We start from the raw sequence: 24,559 nt of genomic DNA, 5'->3' as shown, positions 1-24,559 counted from the left end.
CCGGTGGGCAGGCAAGACGGGGATGTGAAAGTAAGTGTCCTGCAAGTCCAAGGCTAAAATCAAATCTCCAGGGTCGGGGGCAGACAAGACCTGAGCCAAGGTTAACATCTTGAACTTCTCCTTCCGAAGGAAGCGGTTGATGTCCCTGTGGTCTAAGATAGGACGCAGGCCTTTGTCCTTCTTGGGTACCAAGAAGTAGTGGGAGTAGCAACCACGACCTACTTCTGGCACAGGGACGCGTTCAATAGCTCCCTTGGCAAAGAGATCTGTAACTTCCTGGCAGAGAAGGGCAAAATGATCCTCCAACATGGGATGGAGTGTTGGTGGCATAGAGGTAGGGGTAGTCTCGAAGGGGAGGGAGAAACCCTTTTGGACTATCTGCAAAACCCACCTGTCCGACGTGATGTTGAGCCAGTGGGGGACGTGATGGTAGATCCTGCCACCCACTGGCAACTGGTGGCCCTGGAAGATCGGACTAGGAAGGTTTGGAGGCTACTACAGAGGGGTTTTGGTGGAATGGCCTGCCCACTGGCCCCCAGACCCATGACGCCGGGTCCCACGTCCCCGACCATGCAGAGGCTGGGTAGCTTGCACAACCCGTGGCTCTGGGTGGAACGCAGTGAGGCTCCCCTTCTGTAGCCACGAAAGGCAGACTGCATGGGGTTTTAAGTTGTCGCGAGGCCCAAGGATCTGGCCGTAGCCCTAGAGTTCTTTAAACACCCGAGCGCCTTGTCACCAAACAGGCGACGGCCATCAAAGGGCATGTCCAAAAGGTTAGATTGGACTTCATCAGAGAAGTCAGACGTTCTCAGCCAGGAGTAGCGCCTCAAACCTACAGACGTGGAAACCGTTCTACCCAACGAGTCGGTGGTATCCAGCTTACACCGGATGGTGAACTTTGCTGCGTCTTGACCCTCAGCAACAGCTCGGGTGAGCACTGCCCAGGCCTCCTCTATGCACTGCGGCAGCACCTAAGCAATCAGTAGGAAATGCGCCCTTTGAGGATGACACTTTGACCACCAAGCTCTTAGGGGTAGAGTGTTAGGAGAGGAATAATGGGTCGCCCAGGGCCGGGTAGTGGCATTGGGTAATCATCCTGTCCACAGAAGCTGCTGGTCTTGGACCAAGTTCCCAGAAGCATGTCAGTGAGTGGCTCATTAAAAGGCAGCAGGGGCTCCGAAGAGGCTGCTTCCGGATGAAGCCCCTCAGTCAGAAGGGTAGTACTGACAGTCACCGTAGGAAGCTCGAGGCCCAAGGTTTCAGCCGCCCTACGCAATACCACAGCGTAGGAGGCTCTCTCCTTTGTAACCACGGTAGAGGGAGAAAGCTTACCAAGGTCTGGGAAGGTATCCAGACCACTGGCATCACCCAACTGTATCTTGCCAGTCCGGCTCCTCAAGTTCGTCTACTAGAGGGTCAATAGACTCCTCCCTGTCCTCCACAGGCTGCCACTCAGGGGGGTAGGGAATGCCACTGATGAACAGCAATACAAAAGTCCAGCACCATGTCCATGTCGGAGTGAGGTTGGGGTTGATGCCAGTTGGGAGCACAATCGGAGTCTGGGTCATCGCCATTGGAATCGGTGCCGGGGAAGGTACTGTGAGGCGACTAGCACCAATCCGGATCCAGGCCTGGATCCTTCGGGACCCTGCAGCGCCAGGGCCGGATCTGCCGGCATCGAAGGCCTACAGCCCCCAGCCGAATCTGTGGGGCCCGAAGGCACGCCTGCGGAGTCGGGCTGCCCAAAGATGCTGTGCAGTGCTTCGTTAAATTGACGAAGCTGGGCAGGGGACGCTCTGGGAAAGGTAGTGAAGCGTGGAGCCGCCCCAGCGTGATACGAGGAAGGAGCCAGAGAGCGACAATGCTCCAGGTCCAGCGTCGCGTTGGCCGACGGACAGAGAAAAGGCGAAGAGCGATGATGAATCTTTGCCTTCTTTTTGTGCATCAACTTACTTGAGGAGTGCGAAGACTTCGAAGAGGAATGGTGATGACTCAGTGACTGGTCCCGCGACCTTCCTCTTGAAGGGGACTTAGAGCTGCGCGGAGCGGACTGCCGGGCCTTTAAATGCTTTTGGGACCGCTCCAGTAAAGACTTCAGGTTCATGGCTGGGCAGTTGGAGCACGACTTCAGCATCGTGGTCACGCTCCAGGCACCAAAGGCACACGAGATGCGGAGCGTGACTGACATCAACTTGTGACAGAAATCATAGGGCTTGAAGCCGGTCCGACGATGGGACATCCCTTGTGCTACCAGAAGTCAAAGACTCAAAAAAAGAGATCGACTAAAGTCGAAAAAGGGTTTAGTTAAAAACTGAGTAAAAGGCCCACCCTCTCCGGATCTGGGTTGGCTGGCGCAGAAAAAGACAGACGTCAGCACGCAAGTGTGGCGTCTAAGTAGACACTGTGACATCATCCCGGCGACTACGACGCCAGGCACGGAGTCGACCAACCCCACCTACTGAAGCGCAGGTGTACTGCTAAGAAAAATTATCTCTGGATCCAGTCTGAAGCCTGGGGGTAAATGTAAGGTAAGGAATCTATAACTAATAGTCTCTTTCAGATACAAGCATACTGGGACCGGTTTCGGGGTAAAACCCCTCATCGGCCAGCCTAGCTTGAATCCAGTGGCAAAGTAAGCAAGAGACCCATGTCTGGGCGTACCCTGCCGCCTTAGGGCAAACAAAGCAAACACAAGGAGATGATTGACGAACGGCTGAAACTTTTCAGACACTCGCCCCCAGTCACAGATCTGGGTTGAATCCATCATCGTTCTTAAGCTCACTTCTCCATCCCAGTTCAGGCCCAGCCATATAAGAATCAGTCTTAACCCTGTCAAAGTCAGACTTATTGAAGATCCCCGAAACCACACAAGGAAATGAAAATGGGGCAGAGGTAAAATCTTCCAAAGATACCAATTGTTCTCTGTTTGACAAAAATAACCTGGTCAGTTTGAGAGCAGTACCGTTGATGCTTATACTTTCTAAACGGCTTACCAAAGAGAAATGGTTAACCGTATCAAATGTGGCCGAGAGATCCTATAGGATCAAGGCTGCATTAATCTCCTCTATCCACAATGGATCTGATCTCTTCAGTTACTGCCGATAAGGTTGACTCTGTACGGTAGTAAGGTCTAAACCCATGCTGAGCAGGATCCAGACAGTCCGTATTTTCAAAAAAGATGGTGATCTCCTGATTCATGGCCTTTTCTAAAATTTCATCAGGAAGAGGAAGGGCCAATTTGGATCTGTAGTTCTTTACATCTGAGGGATCGAGGGAAAGAGTCTTTAGAAGGGGCAAAATCAAAGCCTTTTTCCAAGCATCTGGAAAAAAGCCGGACTTGAGCACCATTGTCATTAAAAACTGAGATGAGCAGAAATGGTAGCTGAAATTGAATGGAGGGCAAGAATCTGCAGGGTCCAAATTTCATAGTGTTGATAAGATTAGAGACTTTCTCTTCAGAGAGTGGGGTGAATGTACACATTACCAGGAAATGGTAAGTTAGTTTATTCATCGTACGTTACTCCACTGTATCTGTCCCTAAGAATTATCAGGTGTTATCTTAAAATTCAGGAATATTTTTTTTACTTTGGAAAAAAGAATTCGGTTAGTTCATCACAGCTTTTCGGCTGGGAGTTGCTACATTTTTATAATCAAAGGATGAAAGTGATTTAATTGTGTTGAAGAATAGGCTGTAAGTCTTCGTCCCAAATTGTTATTGGGGCCTACATTTTCTTCTACATTTCTTGAGATCATAGGAGTACCATGGCGCGGAAGGGGCAGGCAGATCATTAGACTTCAATCTAAAAGGCCGTACTTGACAAACTGTCTGGTAACAATGCGCGAGATGTTTAGCCTTAAGTAGCTCAAGATTTTCACTGATTAGAAGTGCCACTCACTACAGAAAAGAGGTTGAAGATCCCTGTTGTAAACACTTAATATCCCCAAAATCAAATACTTTGAAAAATGCACAACAAAAACCCAGAAATGTGCTAAAAAACAAAGAGTTTCCGTTGGGCCAGTCCTGTGAAAGGGGGCTCAACAAACGCCTCTCGTTCTACGCCCCGACTCGCCAACTTCACTCAGCCAGCCTCACCCTCGCCACCGTACCACGCACCTGAAGAACAACAACAGTCCGCAAATCTTTCTCCTACCTCGCCGCCAAAACCTGGAACTCCCTCCCCACCCACCTCCGACGGACCCACAACTTTCTCACCTTTAGGAGACACCTCAAGACCTGGCTGTTCGAGCGTTAGCAGCACCCCCCCCCCCCCCCCACACTCGGCGCCTTGAAACCCTCGGGTGAGTAGTGCACACTATAAATGTACTGATTGATTGATTTACACTTGCAATAATTGTCTAGGATAGCTAGGACAGGCATGATGCAAATTGTGAAAGTGAGATGGGCACACATGCTACCTCCACCCTTTTCAAGTGGGAGTTCAAAAATATGGATCCAGCCCACAAGGTTCTGAGTTTCCAGAAGTGTACTGAATCCCAGACCGACCGGAGCCTTGAAGCAGCAAGAGTATATTGTAGTTATCAGACAGCTCAAGAGCTTTAGAAAAATCAGAATCTACCTTCCAAGACTCTACACAAGAACAAAAAGGAGTTAGAATAGCCTAGCCCTTTTCCATGGCACCCTACCCCACAGCACTGCCACCAACCTCACCGCACTAACCTTAAAAACCATAGCCCCTTTCCCCAAAACACTGCCATCATCCGTTCCCACAAAACACTGGCCCTTTCTGCTTGCCCTAAACATACTCCTCCACACTGACCCCTACCCTCAAAAACACTACATGGCTACACTGAGATCTCTTTTCTGAGTATAACGTTTCTGGCTTTCCCCTCCTGTATAAGGCTTTATTTAGTCCAGTGTGAATTCTCTCATGTGAAATTACATTGTATTCAAGACTAAACCTTATCTGACATTCAGAACACACATAAGGAGTTTTCCCCCGTGTGAGTTCACTTGTGTCAAGTGAGAAGTAATTTGTACCCAAAACATTGCTTGCATTTCGAGCACTCATAAGGTTTTTCCCCAGAGTGGGATCTCTCATGAAGCATAACACTGTCTTTCAGATTTAAGCTTTTATGGCATAAGGATTTTCTCCAGTGTGGAGTTTCTCATGGTGAGATAGCGTTTTTCTCTGCAGCTTTTCTGGCATTCAGAACACTCATGAGGTTTTTCATCGTATGGAGTCGCTTATGGTTAGTGAGGCTGTGCCTATCAAATAGGAATTTCTGGCATTCACAGCATTGGTGATGTTTTTTCCCTCTGTGCGTCTGCTCATGTAGAGTGAGATTGAGTTTAAAATTGATGTTTTTCTGGCAATCGGAGCACTGAATTATTTTGATGGTGTGTTTTCTTATGGCGCTTGTAACCATCTCTACCTCTGAATCTTTTCTGACATTTAGAGCACTGATAATTTTTTTCCCCCAGTGTGGATTCTCACATGGTCAGTGAGATGGGATTTACGGCTGAAACATTTTTGACATTCGGAGCACTGATAAGGTTTTTCCCCAGTGTGGATTCTTATATGATGAGTGAGACTGTTTTTTCCAGTGAAACATTTGTGGCATTCAGAGCACTGATAAGGTTTTTCCCCAGTGTGGGTTCTTATATGCTGAGCGAGAGTCTTTCTTTCTCTGAAACATTTCTGGCATTCAGAGCACTGATAAGGTTTTTCCCCAGTGTGGGTTCTTATATGCTGAGTGAGACGGCTTTTTTCAATGAAACATATCTGGCATTCAGAGCACTGATAAGGTTTTTCCCCCGTGTGGGTTCTTATATGATGAATGAGACTGTGTTTTGTACTGAAACATTTGTGGCATTCAGAGCACTGATAAGGTTTTTCCCCAGTGTGGGTTCTTATATGATGAATGAAACTGCTTTTTACACTGAAACATTTGTCACATTCAGAGCACTGATAACGTTTTACCCTAGTGTGGAATCTGACATGTGCAGTTAGAAGTGATTTCAGTTTGAAATCTTTTAGGCATTCAGGGCACTGATAAGGTTTTTCCCCAGTGTGGGTTATTATATGTTGAGAAAGACTTCTTTTGTCTCGGAAATATTTTTGGCATTCAGAGCACTGATAAGGTTTTTCCCCAGTGTGGGCTCTTCTATGCTGAGTGAGACTGTTTTTGTAAATGAAACATTTTTGGCATTCAGAGCACTGATAAGGTTTTTCCCCAGTGTGGGTTCTTGTATGCCGAGTGAGACTACTTTTTATACTGAAACATTTCTGGCATTCAGAGCACTGATAAGGTTTTTCCCCAGTGTGGGTTTTTATATGCACTGTGAGATGACTTTTTATACTGAAACATTTCTGGCATTCAGAGCACTGATAAGGTTTTTCCCCAGTGTGGGTTTGTATATGCAGCGTGAGATGTCTTTTTTCACTGAAACATTTCTGGCATTCAGAGCACTGATAAGGTTTTTCCCCAGTGTGGGTTTGTATATGGAGCGTGAGATGTCTTTTTTCACTGAAACATTTCTGGCATTCAGAGCACTGATAAGGTTTTTCCCCAGTGTGGAATCTCAAATGTGCAGTTAAAATGGATTTACGGTGGAAATGTTTTGGACATTCAGAACACTGATAAGGGTTTTCCCCAGAGTGGATTCTTGTATGTTCAGTGAGTCTGCTTTTGAAACTGAAACATTTCTGGCATTCAGAGCACTGAAAAGGTTTATCCCCAGTGTGGGCTCTTCTATGCTGAGTGAGACTGTTTTTGTAAATGAAACATTTTTGGCAATCAGTGCACTGATAAGGTTTTTCCCCAGTGTGGGTTCTTCTTGTATGGAGCGTGAGTGCGCTTTTGTTACAAAAACTTTCCTGGCCTTCAGAGCACTGATAAGGTTTTTCCCCAGAGTGGACTTTCATATGTTCAGTGAAATAAGATTTACGGCTGAAACTTTTTTGGCAATCAGCGCACTGGTAAGGCTTTTCCACAGAGTGGGTTAATGCATGTCGATATAGACTCGGTTTGATACTAAACCTTTTCTGGCATTCAGAGCACTGATATGGTTTTTCCCCAGTGTGGATTCTCATATGCTCAGTGAGATAAGATTTACGCCTGAAACTTTTTTGGCATACTTTGCACGGAGAGTGGTTTTCCCCAGTGTGGATTCTCATATGCTCAGTGAGATAAGATTTACGCCTGAAACTTTTTTGGCATACTTTGCACTGAGAGTGGTTTCCCCCAGTGTGCATTCTCTCAAATTCAGTGAGATGAGATTTATGGCTGTATCTTTTTTGGCACAAGTAACTTTTTTTCCCAACTTCGATTAATTTCCCTCGATTGAGGCGGGTTTGAACAATGAATTTGTTCTCACAGTCCGTGTTTTTATAAGGTGTATTCCTAGACTTAATACCTCTACATTTAGGTTTCTCTTGCTTATATGCCACGGTAAGAGTGAACCTGATTTTAGAGTCGGGCTTGTTTAGATAATGTTTGTGTGTAATCTTCTTAACACTTGAATTGAGCAAAATATGTCTGGAACCAGCCCTGTAACACCTGTTGAAATGTTTCTAGCAGATAATAGTCTTTAGGTAATAGCCTCTCTGGCAGCAACTTAATTTGTGACTGAAGTTTTTCTCAAATCTATTTGTATAGGTTCTTAGTAATGTAGTAATAAGGTGTTAGTCTGATATTTAATGATTAAACTGATAAGTACCTTTTTGCACTGATGTAATGGCAGTAACTGAGGGCGTTTGAACGTGCAGAGTACTATTGTGGATCATTAGTCGCAGAACATCAGTTCCTTCTACCCTTTCTATGTTTGGGGTAAGGTTAAGGTTTGTAGTTCTGAGGATGAGGATTTATTTACATTAGATATAGCGCAACGGTGCTCCTTTAATCCATTTTTATATTTAACAGTTTTACATATCACTCCTGCACAACAGATAATTTTGAGGCGATTTGCATAGAATTACAGAACAGTACACAATAAAAAGGAAACAATGTGAGATGGTCATGAACACAATAAAGTGGTGAATTTTTAAGGTTTTCCCAAGAGTGAGCAGAGTGGGTCGTTGTGCTCTATCCAGAGGCAGATAGTCTCAAACCTGCGTAACTGGTTAAAAATGGTTGTTGAACAAAGGTGATTTTCCAATCTTTTGGTTGCTAACGTGTCAGCTTCGAAGTCTTCTTTCAGTGTCTTTTCTTTGATGGTATCCAGAAGAACCTTTTGTTGTAATTTTCTTTTATGCAGTGTGTGCTTACTCTCTAGAATTACATGATGCTTTAGATGAACGTTATTCTGTCATGCTGAGGCAATTTGTCTTTCTGATAATCTTTCAAATGAAGATGCTGAAGTGATCTTTCTACAATATTTCTGATGCTGTGTGCACAGATATGGCTTTGCTCTGGGTTAATGAAATGCAAAATTACAGACTTCGCTTACAGGTATAGTACTTTCCTCGCCACACTTAGATTTTTGGAAATTGTTTAAACGTAGAATGCTGGATGTCCGCCAGTTTTTCAAAATAATCCTTCTTATGGCACTGACATTCAGTTGCTTAGTACTAAATCTTGCTTTCTTCGTCCGTAATCCTAATCACCTACAGTATTAAAATTAAATAGTTAATACATGTACATTTCCAAAATTATAATTTACAAGCCAAATCAATGCAGACTTTTGAAAATGTTGAGCTGTTTTTCAGACAGAGCAAAGTGTAGAATGGTAGCATGAGAGTACTTGGATGTAGGAGTGAGGATTTGTAGAATTTTCAACATTTTATTAAGCTCACAAAGGATACATGTACCCTATGGAGTTGCAACATAGAATCCCAAAGGCAGATATGAAAGTCATATGGACTGGCACCAAACAGATATTTAAAAAATATATACTATTAATTAATTTGTAATGCAGATTTCTGGGAAGGGAATGACTCCTCCACGGACAACAGGCGTTTTCCGCTGCCCTGGGTTACCACCTACTTGTATCTGGTTTCCTGAGTTTTGAGTTTTGGCCTCTGCCGCAAGCAAATCTATTGTGTGCTGCAAGGACTATGCCTCGACCTATCCCTCAACTATGTTCCAGAATGTGAATAAAGGGCAATGAAATTAAGGCGTACTTTCATGTGTTAATTTTATTCCACCTGATTATCAGTTGTTAGGTTTTTCTGCACCTGGATTTACTGGGTGCAGAAAACCAGGACTCAATCTTTTTCCAGACAGAAAAATTAGACTGAAAAGTCGCATAAGACTCTGGGTGCATCAGAACCAGCCAAGACTTATGCTGTTTTTTTTTACTAACTGGGGGAAACACACAATTCTTCCCTCTGTTGGTGTTCACAGTCATTGTCGGCCTGTGATTCGGCGGTGAGTGCAGGGCATTTCGGTTAGAGCCGAGAGGCCGAGCCAAGGAGGAGTTGACGAGCAAGCAGAGCGGAGCTTGAGACGCCTGCCTGGGTTTGTTTTGTGACCGGTTTTCGCACCCGAATGTTTCTCCCGCTGCACCCGCATCCTGTTATACGGGCGCTTTAAGTTCTACTGATCTGCTGCGGGGGCAGGAACAGCCGCTGCCGGCACCGCGGTGCTAAGGCGCTGCTGGTGCTGCTCGTGCGGCGGCTGCTGCAGGGCACCAGGGAGCACAGAGGGCACAGAGGAGCCTTGGCCTGCGGCCTGATTTTTGTCAAAAATGTGTTTAATAATTTTTTTTCCACAGGCAAAAATGACATCATCTGTTGGTCCCACGCAGGGGATCAGAAAGCCTGAACAGAATTATAACAGGTGGACAAAGTGCATTGATCAATATAAACCAGCTCCTCCTCTTATTAGATAAGCCAAATGAAAGATACAGCTTCTAAGTGCCCCGGAGCTGAGAAAGAGAGATAAAAAAGAAAAAAAAGAAGATCGTGCAACTTTGCTAAGCCAGCAGATAGGTCTAAAGAAAACTGAACGACCTTCTGTAACTGTAATTTCTCCAGGTTGCGCCACCGAGGTGTTGTATGCGGAATAGCCAAAAAGCGTGGACAAACTCATCCTAACATGGGATAAGTAATTATGAATCTAACAAGGAACAAAGAAAAAAAAAAAACGCCCTCCACCCCACCCGGGGTGGCGGCGTATTCATACTAATGAGAGGTTGGTCGACACAGGAATTGTGATCAAAACTGGAAGAGATGGAGGGCACTGATGGTGGAGGGACACACCGCAGACGGAAGGCCCCGAGAGAGGACGGAGACAAGGGGGGCCCCATTTAAATTCGAAATGTTTACAATTATCCCTGAAAATATCAGCCAGGCTAAGCAGTCTCCAAAGATGAGAGTGCCATAGGGAAATAGCTGGAGCCTCCTTTCTCTTCAAGGCGGCTGCCAGGGTGACCTTAGCTGCCCCACACGCACCACTCTTAAAGTATGGGACTCAATTTCGGGCGATGACAGGTGGACTCCTTTTCCATCCCCATTCACTCCAATCCATTTCAATCCAGCTTTCCCCCCGGCCCAACATGAGGGACCCTTTGATGCCTGGAGAAGGGGAGGCTGCTTATCTCTAATACATTTGTTCCACAATTTTGATCCCCTTACTTTTGATCAATGTCAAAGGGACTTTGAATTGAAGAACACTGAAAGATATCAGTATATCTAATTGATGCACTGGGCCTTCACACCTCAGATACGGGAGGCTGCTACTCGACCTCACAAAATTTGAGGCCTTTCTCACCAAGACTGCTAACATGAAAGGGGTGATCTCATTTATCTATAGCTTCCTCCTTAAAACAGTGCTTTCCCCGCGCCCCCGGTATATGTTTAAGTGTGAAGAATTAATTCACCGTCCTATTTCCGATGAGGAATGGACGCATCTATGGTCCGACATCGCACGCTTCAATCATTCCTCAGAACTCAGGGAACTGCCGCCTGATTTTACGTATACACCAATCATTGAGCAGAGCAGAGCTGAGCAGTGGAGTGGAGGGAATTGCCTACATCTGCCGTCTGTAGAGGGACTGGCTGTGGATTCCGATCTTGCCCCTGAACGATTGCCAGCATTCTCCCTTGTACTCGTGACAGCGATGAATAGCAACGAACAAGCAATGAACAGTGAGTGGTGAGTGACAAGTGGCAAGAGGTGTGTGGCGTGTGGCGAGTAGTTAAGGTTGATCAGACAGTCCTTAAGTCGCTGAGCCATTGGAGTCTGTAATAACTCTGTAATACAAAATCTGCGAAATTATGCAAAGGGGAAAGTGACAATAGACTTTGACCCTATTGAAGCACCCCTTGACCCATGAATTACTCTGCATGCCTAGACTACAGCCCTACCCGGAGCCAGATATTAATCAATCGATTAATTAATTAGTTATTTAAATAAGTAACCAGCAGCACAGGCGGATTCTGTACTGAGGTGTGCTTTGGGGTGTTTTCGTTTGGAGGTGATTTTCTCCTATCAAAGCACCGTTTGGTCTTGTCACTGGCCCTTTTGATTCTCTGAAAGAAGCAAGACTTCTTCACCTTAGAGGGTGTATTATGAGGTCAGGAAAGGAGCGGCCACCTTTCCCTCCTATCAAAAGGAAAAGATAAATACAACAAACACTAATATTAGATATGTTTAAAATAAAACAGGCAGGTGACATATAGTCCTTTAAATCATCTAAGGTCCATACATTTGGGAAACTGGGAAAGTCGCCGTCAAAGTTTGATTTTATGAAAGATCCAACTGGTGCTATGCTAACATTGCTAACTAACTCATGTGATCTTCAAACTCCAATTCAACCACTGAGTAGAACAAATATTATATCCCCTAAGCAAGGAGTAAGTGAACCAGGCCACCCTGAGTCTGAAGCTGAAGTCGAATGTCAAATTCAACTAAGGGCCAAGTCAACCATTGAAGTCAAATAACGGACCTAGAGATGTTAACTATTCCACTTACTGGCCGTTCACAACAAGAGGACGCAAAATGCACAAATCTAACAATGGGAGATACTCAGCAATTACTACCAACTAGGCAGCCAATGCCAATAGAAGTGAAAGTAAAAATCAGAAAAGGTAACGGGATAGGGGAACCATCTAATTTGGGCCAAATAAATCAACCATAGCAAGAAGCTCCAAATGAACTAAATAGTGGGGTGAAAATCATAAGGGCAGCCAATACCCCACTGAAATCGGACCTTACTCTGTGTAAAATAAATTCAGTTAAGAAACAGGACCAGCCTAAATTTAATCAAAATAACAGATCTCAAATTAATAAGGACGAATACAACATCAACCCAGAAACTCTGCAGCGTTGGAGTACTCCGTATCAAAAAGACGTTGTGAATAGTAGTCCACAATTCATTAATTCTTGTGACGAGGGACATCATTTTCAAGAACCACAAAAAGAGGAGTATAAGGACCTATCATTCATAAATGGGCAACACCATAGCCTAGGTACTTAGGCACCAGGAAGTGGGAACGCGGGAGCAATTTGGGATTTATTCTTCAAAACCTCACAATTAACTCTGGAAGCTTTAACATATCAGTCCAACAAAAAGGAGGTCCAAATAGATCTCGAGCCCTATGGCATCCTCTGTTACCGGAATTGAGCAGAAGATAACAACGCAAAATAATCTAATAGTAAGGGCACAATCCCAGCCAATATCTACGTATGCAGAGTGTAGTTGTGCCCCACTAATTAACAAACTAGCTACCATTCCGGATATTTTAAAAACAATATTTGACGATGTAAAAGGGAATTTTCCTAATGTGGGATTTCAAACCATCAAGACCGACTGCCCCTCTAAAGGTACAATAAAATGTAAAGACAATACTGTTGTTGTTAAAGAAAAAATAGATGATAAAACAAAAGATCAAGAAGTGATAAATCTATGCTCGACACAATCAACAATGACAGACGCATCTCCGGAAGTTCATCTATCAAAAAGACAGAGGAAAAAACAACGGAAAGCAAGAAATAAAGCTTCTAAAGGTATAAAAAAAAGTACAAATGCATCAGATATAGTGAGATTGAACACTGGAAACAACCATGACCAAATATCATATTGTGAAGGTGAGGGTAAACATATGTCTCCAACAAAACCCTTTTACCCTCTATTTAATAAGGATCTACTGGAGGTACAAGCAGTTATGAAAAATAAATGCCTAAACAATCAAGCTGATAGTATAAAAATGATAGAGAATGGGAAAATTCAGTCCTTAGAATTGGTGCAAGTGGAGGAATATAATAAACAGGTGGAAAATAAGCCATCACAATTGGAAACAAATAGAGCAAAGAGTGAGAGTATCAGAGGGGATGAAACGAATAGAGATTTGTTAAAAACCTGGAAGATCTGGGAACCGAAACGAAGCAGTTACATACACATCGACAATCATGGTCTCAAACTGTTAGTAATCATAATGGAAGGTTATTTGAGCATGCTCAAGGTGAAAATAGCCTGCAACAAATTAAATTAAATAACCCAGATCAAAAAGAAGGAGTGGTGCAGGTAATTTTTACGTCGGAATATTTTAATTTAATTTAATAACGATTTCTAAAGCGCCTGGTGACCCAAGGGCATCCCCGCGCTATAAGATTTGTGATCCTGTTGAGGGGAAAGGAGAGGGACTATAGAGGGACTCTATTTAGGGAATAGGTGTGTCTTTAATTTCTTGCGAAATGCCAGGTAGTTAGGTTCAAGTCTGAGGGAGCGGGGGAGAGCGTTCCATCCGGCAGCTGCTTGAACGGAGAATTGTCGTCCCCCTGTATAAATCTAGGGGTAATAATTAAACAACTTGCAAACATCCGGACCCAACACAAGATGGCAGGAGTATGAAAAGCATGTGCATCTACAGCACACAAGCCTCAAACAGAGGATTAATGGCCCCAAATCCCTGCCGTGGTATCTTGTCATGTTGTGTCTGAGTGTGCCATGTGATGTGGCGGGCTATAATGCTTGGTGTGATTTGGTCATTTTTGACAAGGTGGAGTGCTGAACCGTCAGGCAACTTTTGATTTTCTTTGTTTTTGGGATCGTGTGATATAGTGCGGTACCTACCGTATGATGTAAATTAATTACATTGCTAATATACCATAAGGATGTGGGGTGAGTGTTATTAGGGTCGAAGCCTTGCTGATTATATGCAGAATAACAGGACTGGGAGGTCACTACTGACTAGAGCAGGTTAGCAGCTGCACAGGCCTTGGGTATTGATCCTATTGAGGATAATATATGACGGGCACTGGTGACTGGAGCTGGCTAGCAACAGCGCTGGCCTCTGGTATTCATTACAGGCAGGGTAACAATACATGTCAATATTGGCTGGAACTGGTTGGCAGTAGAGTTGACCTCTGGTTTTGAATATTAGCAGGATTTAAGGTACAGGGGTCACTACTGACTGGAGTTACCTAGCAGGATAATAGGTCTCAGGGAGCCAATACTGACTGAAGCTGGTTAGTATGATCACTAGTACCAAGGTGCTACTAATGACTCAAGTTGGCTAGAATGATAACAGGTCCCAGGGGCCAGTACTAACAGGCGCTGGCTAGTAGGCTTACATACAGGCCCAAGGGGTCACTACTGACTGGAGTTACTTAGCAGGATAATAGTTCTCAGGGAGCCAATACTGCCTGAAGCTGGTTAGTATGATCACTAGTCCCAAGGTGCTACTAACGACTCAAGTTGGCTAGAATGATAACAGGTCCCAGGGGCCAGTACTAACAGGAGCTGGCTAGTAGGCTTACATACAGGTCCAAGGGGCCACTACTGGCTGGAGCTGGCTAAAAGAATAACAGGCCTAAGGGTGGTGGGTGCAAGTGGCACCAGTGACCGGAGTTGGCTAGAAGCATTGACGACCTTTGGTATTGATTAAATGCAGGATTCCAGGTCACAGGAGGCACTGCTGAATACAGCTGGATAGCAGCAGTGGTGGCCACTGGGAAGAAGGAATTGAGAAAGCATAACAGGATATACTGGTTTCTTTAATACCGATAATTGGTTACACATGAATGCCACAACGTGCATTGATATATTACATAACCAAATTACAATATTCTTATATTATTTTGATGTGTCTGTTCGCCTTAATATGCCTGCAAAGTTATATGATTCTATTAGGGCCCAGAACCATTTTATTTAGTGATGTCCATCTGCACACTTTCCTGCATCTTGTAGTAAATTGAATATTGACAAACAGAAGTGTTATTTCCAGAAACAGTGAATTCTGCAACTTGTCTGTGTATCTTTTATCTGCACCTCACGGACTCTGCACCTCACGGACTCCTCACATTCCTCTCGAGAGAAGATCCTTCCTCCTACTCATTAGTGTTGTTTCAGTAACTGTTTCTATCACATGTTCATGTTTTATTGACTTGTATTAGGAGAAAAGTGTATAAAATACATTGTGTAACATTAATGTTGTATTTGCTTGTGCTTTTATGTTTCTTTCATGGAACTTATGAAGTTGTCATGGTGCTGCTTGAATTCTAATTCTGCTTATGGTCAGTTGGAGTTTCCCTGTGCCAGTGTATGGCTCTTTTCTCTGGGAATAAATTCTCCAACCAACTTCTCTCAGGTTTCCTGCGTCTTCTTACGACCCACAACATTATTTTGGCGACGAGGACTTGTGATCAACAAGAAAGCGAGCCACTGCTTCGAGTTTTTAAAAAAAATATGAAATGAAAGATGAATTCCTGCGACCAAGATCGTGTTTAAATCTCTCCTTTCCTTTTGCTATTTAACCTTATGACCCTACTTCCTTCTCCAACGGCTGTAAGTTTAAAGGGAATTGATTTTCCCCAGCGGCAGTCTCTTCAGACATTTCTCAAGGTGAGGAGGTTGTAGGGTGGGACAATTTTATTTTCACCGTTGAGACGCTGTTGGAGTGCTGTTGGAGTGCTGTTGGAGAGCTCTGTTTCTTTCATGGAACTTATGAAGTTGTCATGGTGCTGCTTAAATTCTAATTCTGCTTATGGTCAGTTGGAGTTTCCCTGTGCCAATGTATGGTGCAGTGGCTCGTTTCTGTAGGAATAAACTCTCCAACCAACTTCTCTCAGGTTTCCTGTGTCTTCTTACTACCCACAACATTAAGCATTATATACTCCAACTTGCTATAGGGTGGATGCTCTCGTCCATTGCAAAGACAATTGTCACTTGTTAGTTTGATTGGCCTTTTGCTATTTTTGCATTAAATGTATGATAGATGTGTTGGCCTCCAGGTGTGTTGTGTTTTATTTTACATATCATAAGAGATGACGAGGAAAATGGCAGTCCAGAATACACGTTTTTCATTTAATCAACTCACAGAATACTGTTCTGAAGGTTCAGTCCCACAGACATTATCTCTAACTGAACGCTGGCACCCTAGGAAGCATGTGCTTTTCAAACCAGGTGCCGTCTGATGCGGCGTCTTCGCTATTGGATAAGTCAATATGTCCTGAATTTTAGGAGGGTTACCGTATCTAGTGCACTCTTTTAGACAGCGCTCACCTGTGGTAGTAAGATGGTAATAGGCACCTTATCACCTATGCACGGTGCAGGGCTTTGAGCTACAGAGCTCCTTACGCTGTGGAGAAGATTAGGTCACATTTACCCATTTTCACATAATTGGTCCTGATGAAATGACAACAGATTGCTCCATGACTACACAAGGCATGGAAAACGTTGACCTGAAGTAAAGACCCCAGCTTACCAGCAGGCCCATAGGTGATCGACACTTTCACACAGTGATAGGAGCCATTAGTTCCTCAATTTCTCTGCCACTCTTTTTAATCTCAACATGGACCAGGAAGATCACATTAACCGCATCAATGCTGATGACGGAACCACTCCGTCATCAGCCGCGGTGTCGCTGTGCTGATGATGGAGCGGTTCCATCATGGCCCGTCCGACGCGCCTGTGCGGAGCTGATTTCGCGCCTGTGCGGCGCGTTCTATTGAGCAGACGGGGCCATTACGGAACTGCTGCGTCATCAGCACAGCTCACTCGAGGCTAGTGACGGAGCGCTGCCGTCACCAGCGTGTGAGCGCTGCGCCGCCCCCTTAGCGATGCGGCCGAATAGCCGCCGCAGCGAAGGGGTTAACTATATTGTGGCAACTGGTCGATAGTTGATCTTATATTCAGACTTCACCAATCTCACATCTTATGACACAACATCCTCTGTCCTGCTATGCTCATCCGGCATACTTAATAAAAGATGTGCGACAAAGTGCCCTCTAGTGGTGCCCGCCAAGCATTGGAGCGCCGTCCTGGTGAGGAGTATAACCCAATGATGAAGCAGGTCACCTTCAGGTGAGTGAACGCAACGTGTCTTAAAAACACATGCTTCCTAGGGTATCTGCGTTCAGTTACAGATAATGTCGCTGGGACTGAAACTCCGAAAACAGTATACAGTGATTTGACTGTTTTATGTTGCTGCTACAAGCTCCTTACCTGTGCGAGTTATCTGGAACGATGCAGGGGCAGACCCAAACCAGCCACATGTGGAGATCAATGACAAATACTGAAGATTTAACAGAGCTTCCAAGCTGGTGACCATTACTTAATTGACCCTGAAAATAAAAGACACATTTTTAGTATTCTGGTGACTCAGGACCATAAAAAACAAAAGGTTATAAATTCAATATTGTGTCAAATACTTAAAAAATTGAACTGGGTGTGCTGAATCGGTTGTTGTCCCAGGTCATGCGTGACACCTTCTACCACTATTGCTTATGGGACTTGTAGTTTTGTTTTCCTCATTAAAAGGATGGGCTCTAAAGTCCCAGTGTTCTAAGTGATGTTGGTCAAAATCAGAGGCCTGAGTGAGGGAGAAGCATGACATGGCTCTGCTTAGCAGTGAGATGACTGACAGTTAACCAGCCCTTCCATTCTTTGACCTACAGAGGCTCTTTGGCGATTCATATTTTTTTGCAATGACAAAGAAACTTTTATTGCAGTTTGTGTCACTGAAGAGATAAAACCCCTGGGTGTGTTTCATTAACTACTGACAAACATGAACAACCAAGAACATGAGTTTCTGTAAAACTATCAAGCACCCAATCAGAATCAGCCGCCCTTCACACCCAGGAATTCTTGTGGCTCTGGAGAGGATGAATTGCACGTGGTATAAGAGGAACACTACATCAACTCAAAGCTCACTTCTCAGGGATGTACTGAGCTGCCAGCCTCATGGCACACTTAGCCAGCTCTTCGCCTCCTCCTCCTCCTCAAACTGTTGACCAGGTATCAGGGCAAATGAGCCTGCAGCTAAGCATCGCTGGCTTGGTTCCACACCGGACCAGGCAAGGTGGTCAACTCCATACTCCTCCAAGTCAGCAAGCACTCTGGTCGAGCCAGTCCTAACCCACATGAATGTTCCCCATCACAACTATTTTAATGGTACTAAGTTATGTTTCTGCCAAATGATTGAGTCAAAAATTTAAAGGTTTTACTATGAAGTGCTGAAAGAGAAATCATGAAGTTTTTCAATATTTCAGAGTCTGCCACAGTACACAGGAGAATTATTTCTCGACAGCAGCAAATCATGTATGCGCTCTGTAGAAAGCACGTTTGAATGAAACATGGAATGCATTGCAGCCAAAAATCCATGCAACAACATAGAGTGTAAGATAACTTGGGTTATTATTCCAGCAGAACGAAATGCCATTCCTAATGTGTACGTCATTTTAAAGACAGACCCAGAAAAATGTATGGTCAGTGTTGTGCTTCTGCCAGTTAAAAGACAATCTCCATTAATGTGTCAGGAAATAAAATACTATGAGAAATCCTACTCTATGGCAGGGTGCTGCCTGCTACTATATTGCAGGTTACTTCCAACATAATCTGATGTATACATACATACTCCAGGGTGCTGCCAGCTATCGGGTCTGCAGACAGCAGTCTGGAGCCACTCAGGAAGGAGGTAAGCTCTACATTTCATCTTAAGCCCTTAGGTTACATTCACAGCCTGATAGGTCCGGAGAACTTTATCTTCGCTCTAACTTCACCGAGCAGATGGACTTAACCCAACATAGTCTGTGTTGTGTGCTGGGTGATGCCTTGCATCTTATTATCGTTGGCGGGAGGATGAAGCTCTCATAGGAGCTACTACAAGAAGAGCAGAGAAACATGACCACAGTTTGCCACAGAGCAACAACTGCCCAGAAGCTGAAGAAAGAACTCTGGAAAAGCAAACCTCCTCCACCCTCGAGATTCTCCAGGATAAGCAAATGATGGTAATGAAATGCAAACTGCAGCATTAAGGTCACGCACTACAACATCTTTCCCTTTAAACCGAAAATAATAGCCTACAATAAAAAACTAAACAAAAAGCAACAAAACTAGAAAATGCATTTCCAAATGCTGCAAAAGAGAAACAGTTAATACAAATGAACAATATTAAACTTTGTTGGTACCTTAGTAATGTGCTTACTTCTTGGCTTCACTCCATCTGCAGCAATAACGCTCTGAAAGGAGAAGTTACTGGTGTGAGTCTCAGAGTCTTCAGTGTTACTGGTCTCAGTCACGAAGACTGTGGTGTCGGAAGATAACTTTCTCTTATTTGGCTTTATAGTTCCACCAGTCACGCCATCGCTTTTAGCAGACACGCTAATGTCAGCAGCATCACAACTTCAGGCAGATCAGCAAAGCGGAAATCACCATTCACATTGGGTGAACAGGCTCGTCTCTGCTACATACATCCACTCTGTTCTCAAATTTGCTTGGGGCTGTCAAAATGCAAAGAGCTGCAATATATTCGCCACACTTTCCTGACTACCTTATTTTAAAAAGTTGTTACATTCAAGAGTGATTCTTGGTTCGTCTGCAAGCTGAAGTTTTTTAGAGGTTCTATTGCCACACAATACTCATCCCATATTCCAGTTTGTCCACAGGGTGCTTCAACCCTGGTAGGTTATCAACTGCCTATTTTGCAGATAATTTTAGAAAGTTTCTGTAAGAAACTGAATTATTATTTGCCGTAGATGAGGCACAATCAGAACCGTTGTCAGAGTGAACTTTCAAAGCCATTCAATTAACCTAGGATCAACCCCCTGGTACCTAAGCACCGAACAGGCAGGCTTAACTTAAGGTAATATGCAAAATATTTATGCAGAAACCAAAAAAGTAAAAGTCAAAATGCAAAACAATAAAAAACCCAAACCGAAATAGAAAAATAAAGTAAAGTGTATTGAACAAAATGACACTAAAATGACAAAATCCAATAAGGGGAATGAGATATGAACTGTAACGCCAACTAGGTTTCAGGGGTAAAGTTGGCACAAACAAGCAAAGTCTTAATCTTAATTTGATCATAGGGAAGTACACTATTGCACAGCACTCGCCACTTTACTTAGCTCTTATGGACCTGTCCTCAGCTTTCGATTTTGTCAATATGCCCCGTCTATGGTCCATCCTTTTAGAATATGGACTGGATGAGGCCCTTGTTCATTTTTTGGCCTATCTCCATACGGACCTGAAAGCGAGGGTCAGGATTGGCGGTGGGGGAGAAGTTTCCAATGACATCAGTGTAGACAGAGTGGTCACACAGGGGTGTGTTCTGGCCCCTTTTCTATTTATCATATACATAAACAATGTATATAAATCACTGATCACACTAACTAATGATGTTCTCAGAATTCAAGGCAAACCTCTCCCAGTGCTTTTATACACAGATGATGCGGTTTTAATTGGTCGCACACCAAATGCACTACGCACTTTAGTTCGAGGTTTCACAGATTTTATGTCCAGCCTAGATTTATGCACAAAATGTAATAAATCTTTTATACTGCCTTGTGGGCCAAGGAAATGTCCTTTAAATTGTATCTCTGTGGGCGACCAAAAATTAACTTGTACTGCTACTTCCCCTTATCTGGGAATGGTCTTTGCTGCGAACGGTACCTGGTGGGAACACTTGGCATATTGTAAAAGTAAGTTCTCGAGGGCTTTTAACTCAATCCTCAGTCTCCTCCGCCCTAAAAGATGGGGAACAATTCCAGCCCTTTTACAGATTTTTAAGATCCTGTGAGTACCAATAGCTACCTATAGGGCAGAGGTATGGAGTGTTGCCAAATGCTCTTGCGTCCAATCAGAGGAAAATAGATTTTGTAGAAAACTCTTGGGCGCTCCAATCTCCACCCCTCGTACATATGTCAAGGTGAACTGAAATTGGGATACATTGAAGACATCATAAGGGCCCGCCCTGCACTATTTTGGCTATCCATAATGAAGAATCCCGAGGCTTCTCTCACAAGGGACATAATAGATGGTAGTCTTTGCTGTGAGAAAGGGATAGATATTCCATGGCTTCCTGGGGTAGTCAAGAGTCTGGAAAGCGATAACCTTGGTAGACTGTTTGCTAATTCGAACACAGCTGTATCAATGGACAAAAAAGTTTTAAAGACAGCATTGTACCCACTTTATAGCGCGGAAAGACTAGAAAGGGAATTGAATAATCAAACTTTTGCAAAATGTATATCCGTTGCGTATCCGGAGCATTGTCTACCAAGGTATATTGCACTACCCATGTCTCAATGGGAGAGAGGCCACCTATTCCGTCTAAGAGCTGGGACAGTAAGATATTTGCTTTGTTTTCCCTATAGTTATAACGCAAAACGTGACTCCCTGCCATGTCCATGTGATGGTCACAGCGGTCAAACACTTTTACTCTTTTTATTCTTTAGTAGATACTATATGAAATATGCATAATGGTTGCTAATTCCGTATTTAAAAAAAATTTCACCTATTGATTTAACAGACGCTCTTGACTGCAAATTTAAATTGGACAATGTTGAATTGATCTTGCGCATTGGCAACTTTTTGAGAGTAGCTACGGGTGCACGGATATCTATGTGCGATCTATGAAGTCAATCGTATTGTACTATTCACAATATGCGCTTTACCTAGGTTTACTGTATTTTACTACATTATGGATTGGAGATTGCTATCTATTTATTTTTCTATTGGTTTTTATCCTGTACGTTTGTTACTTTTATGGATATGTTGCTATCCGAATAAAGTCTTTTGGATTGGGATTGGATTAGCTACTTTCAGTCCTCTCACTCTTGAATGGGATTAGAAGTGTTTCTTTAAGTTAGCTGCTGCTAATGGCTTTCCCTGACAGTGCTCTGTGGATAACTCATGTTCCTGCAGTTAGCAGATAATTAATTTCCAGGTTTGGGAGCTCTCTGAGAGGCACAGTGACAAGAGAAGGCTCACAACTTTTTGTGTATTAAGTTTATGTGCAGGTCAGTGGTGTAACAAAACGTGAGCCCTCACCCCCCACTCCCCCCCCGGCATAAAAAACATGGACGCCCTCCTTCCCCCAGACTGTCAGGACCTCTCAGGCCAGAATGAATTAAATGAAGGATGTCAAGTATTCATATTGTAACCTGGAATTGCATATCGTTTTGTATTATCATGCTTCACATTCTGATCATGGCAAAGTGCAATATTGTTCTAAAACTTCTCTGTCTAAATAATATAGCAATGTAACTTGCTTTTTATGCGCATACTTTCATTCACTGCTCTGGGTAAAAGCAGCTTGTTCTGCTAATCCTTCCCTAACTTTCCAGAAGTGTCGGAGCAGACAGGCTAGTGGAGTCATTCTTTGTTACTGAGTGATTCAGTTACATTTTTGCAACATTTCTTCAGTGAGTCTGTTTATTCTTAAATGCATTGTGATAAGATGTTTATGTATTTGTAAAGTGCATAGCCCAAACTTTGCTCCCCCCAGGAAAATGTGAGTACCTGTGATCTAGATCACCAAAAACGATTCAGAAAAGGGGGTGGTGATGAACAGAGTGTCTGAATTAAGCAGACCACTCTTACCCAGTCCAAAGATCAGGGCTTGATCCATCACCGTTATTTATCTCACTGCCCCATCCGAGCTCAGAACCTGGCTATATGCAAATCAGTCTGTCCCTGGCCCAGTGCATCATGGGAACAGGGCAGACTAAACTACCAAGCCAATTCTTCACCAGGAAGGAGACAAGCTACCGGGGACCGGTTTCTGGCATTTCAGCCGTCTTCGGCCCGGCTTGCTTGAATCCTGATGGAGCAGTGAGAAAGGGACTCATGTCTGAGTATACCCTGCCACACCTATAGTGGCCAAAAACGATTCAGAAAAGGGGGTGGTGATGAACAGAGTGTCTGAATTAAGCAGACCACTCTTACCCAGTCCAAAGATCAGGGCTTGATCCATCACCGTTATTTATCTCACTGCCCCATCCCAGCTCAGAACCTGGCTATATGCAAATCAGTCTGTCCCTGGCCCAGTGCATCATGGGAACAGGGCAGACTAAACTACCAAGCCAATTCTTCACCAGAAAGGAGACAAGCTACCGGGGACCGGTTTCTGGCATTTCAGCCGTCTTCGGCCCGGCTTGCTTGAATCCTGATGGAGCAGTGAGAAAGGGACTCATGTCTGAGTATACCCTGCCACACCTATAGTGGCCAAAAACGATTCAGAAAAGGGGGTGGTGATGAACAGAGTGTCTGAATTAAGCAGACCACTCTTACCCAGTCCAAAGATCAGGGCTTGATCCATCACCGTTATTTATCTCACTGCCCCATCCCAGCTCAGAACCTGACTATATGCAAATCAGTCTGTCCCTGGCCCAGTGCATCATGGGAACAGGGCAGACTAAACTACCAAGCCAATTCTTCACCAGAAAGGAGACAAGCTACCGGGGACCGGTTTCTGGCATTTCAGCCGTCTTCGGCCCGGCTTGCTTGAATCCTGATGGAGCAGTGAGAAAGGGACTCATGTCTGAGTATACCCTGCCACACCTATAGTGGCCAAAAACGATTCAGAAAAGGGGGTGGTAATGAACAGAGTGTCTGAATTAAGCAGACCACTCTTACCCAGTCCAAAGATCAGGGCTTGATCCATCACCGTTATTTATCTCACTGCCCCGTCCCAGCTCAGAACCTGGCTATATGCAAAAGGCAGTCGTAGTTAGACACAAGGACTAAACAGAAGCATGCATCTCTAAAAGGCACAAACAGCACTTTCCAATAGAGCGTGGTACAAGACAGGGGGCCCACTGTCCCCTCTGCTCTTCGCTCTTTATATGGAGTCGTTCGCTCAAAGGGTCCGCCAGAACCCCGACATCATAGGGGTCCGGATGGGAGAGTTCCACCATGCTCTCAGCCTCTACGCGGATGATGTCATATTGACACTCGACGGCCCGCCGAGGTCCCTGCCTGCATGTATCGCGGAACTGGACCTCTTTGCCACGGTGGCGGGCTTCAAGGTGAACCTCGGGAAGTCTGCGGCCCTTGATATCTCGCTGACTAGCGCCACCAGAGCTGACCTCCAGAGGCTTTTCCCGTTGAGCTGGTCTGGGGACCGGATTCCGTATCTGGGGATCCTTTTGGCACCCTCACTCCCCGCGATGGTCACGGCCAATTACACAGCTTTGAGTGCAAAGATCAAGGAGGAATTGGCCCGCTGGGATAAGGGCACGTTGTCGCTGCTGGGCAGGGTGGCCGCAGTGAAGATGACCCTTCTACCACAGGTCCTGTACCTGTTCAGGGCGCTCCCGCTACAGCCTCCCAAAGGATGGCTCGCGGAGACTCAATCGGCCATCGCACGTTTTGTGTGGCAGGGCCGTAGGCCCAGGATTAAACGGACCATAGCTACGCTGGCGCCGGAGTCTG

The 24,559-nt window shown here is 44.4% G+C and overlaps 1 long non-coding RNA gene across 1 annotated transcript; it reads right to left on the bottom strand.

Annotated features, from left to right (window-relative positions):
* Window positions 1-7,217: 7,217 nt before the first annotated feature.
* Window positions 7,218-19,587, bottom strand: LOC147738087 (uncharacterized). The gene is made up of 3 exons (XR_015307453.1): window positions 19,315-19,587; window positions 17,351-17,469; window positions 7,218-8,567 (listed from the first exon to the last, which is right to left on the bottom strand). It is a non-coding gene; the product is annotated as an uncharacterized LOC147738087 (long non-coding RNA).
* Between the last annotated feature and the right edge of the window lie 4,972 nt (window positions 19,588-24,559).

This window comes from Lissotriton vulgaris, chromosome 1_1 (genome assembly GCF_964263255.1).
Source record: "Lissotriton vulgaris chromosome 1_1, aLisVul1.2, whole genome shotgun sequence".
Lineage (NCBI taxonomy): Eukaryota > Metazoa > Chordata > Amphibia > Caudata > Salamandridae > Lissotriton > Lissotriton vulgaris.
The sequence above is the reverse complement of the archived record's forward strand: the minus strand, read 5'-3'. Positions and strand labels throughout refer to the sequence as shown.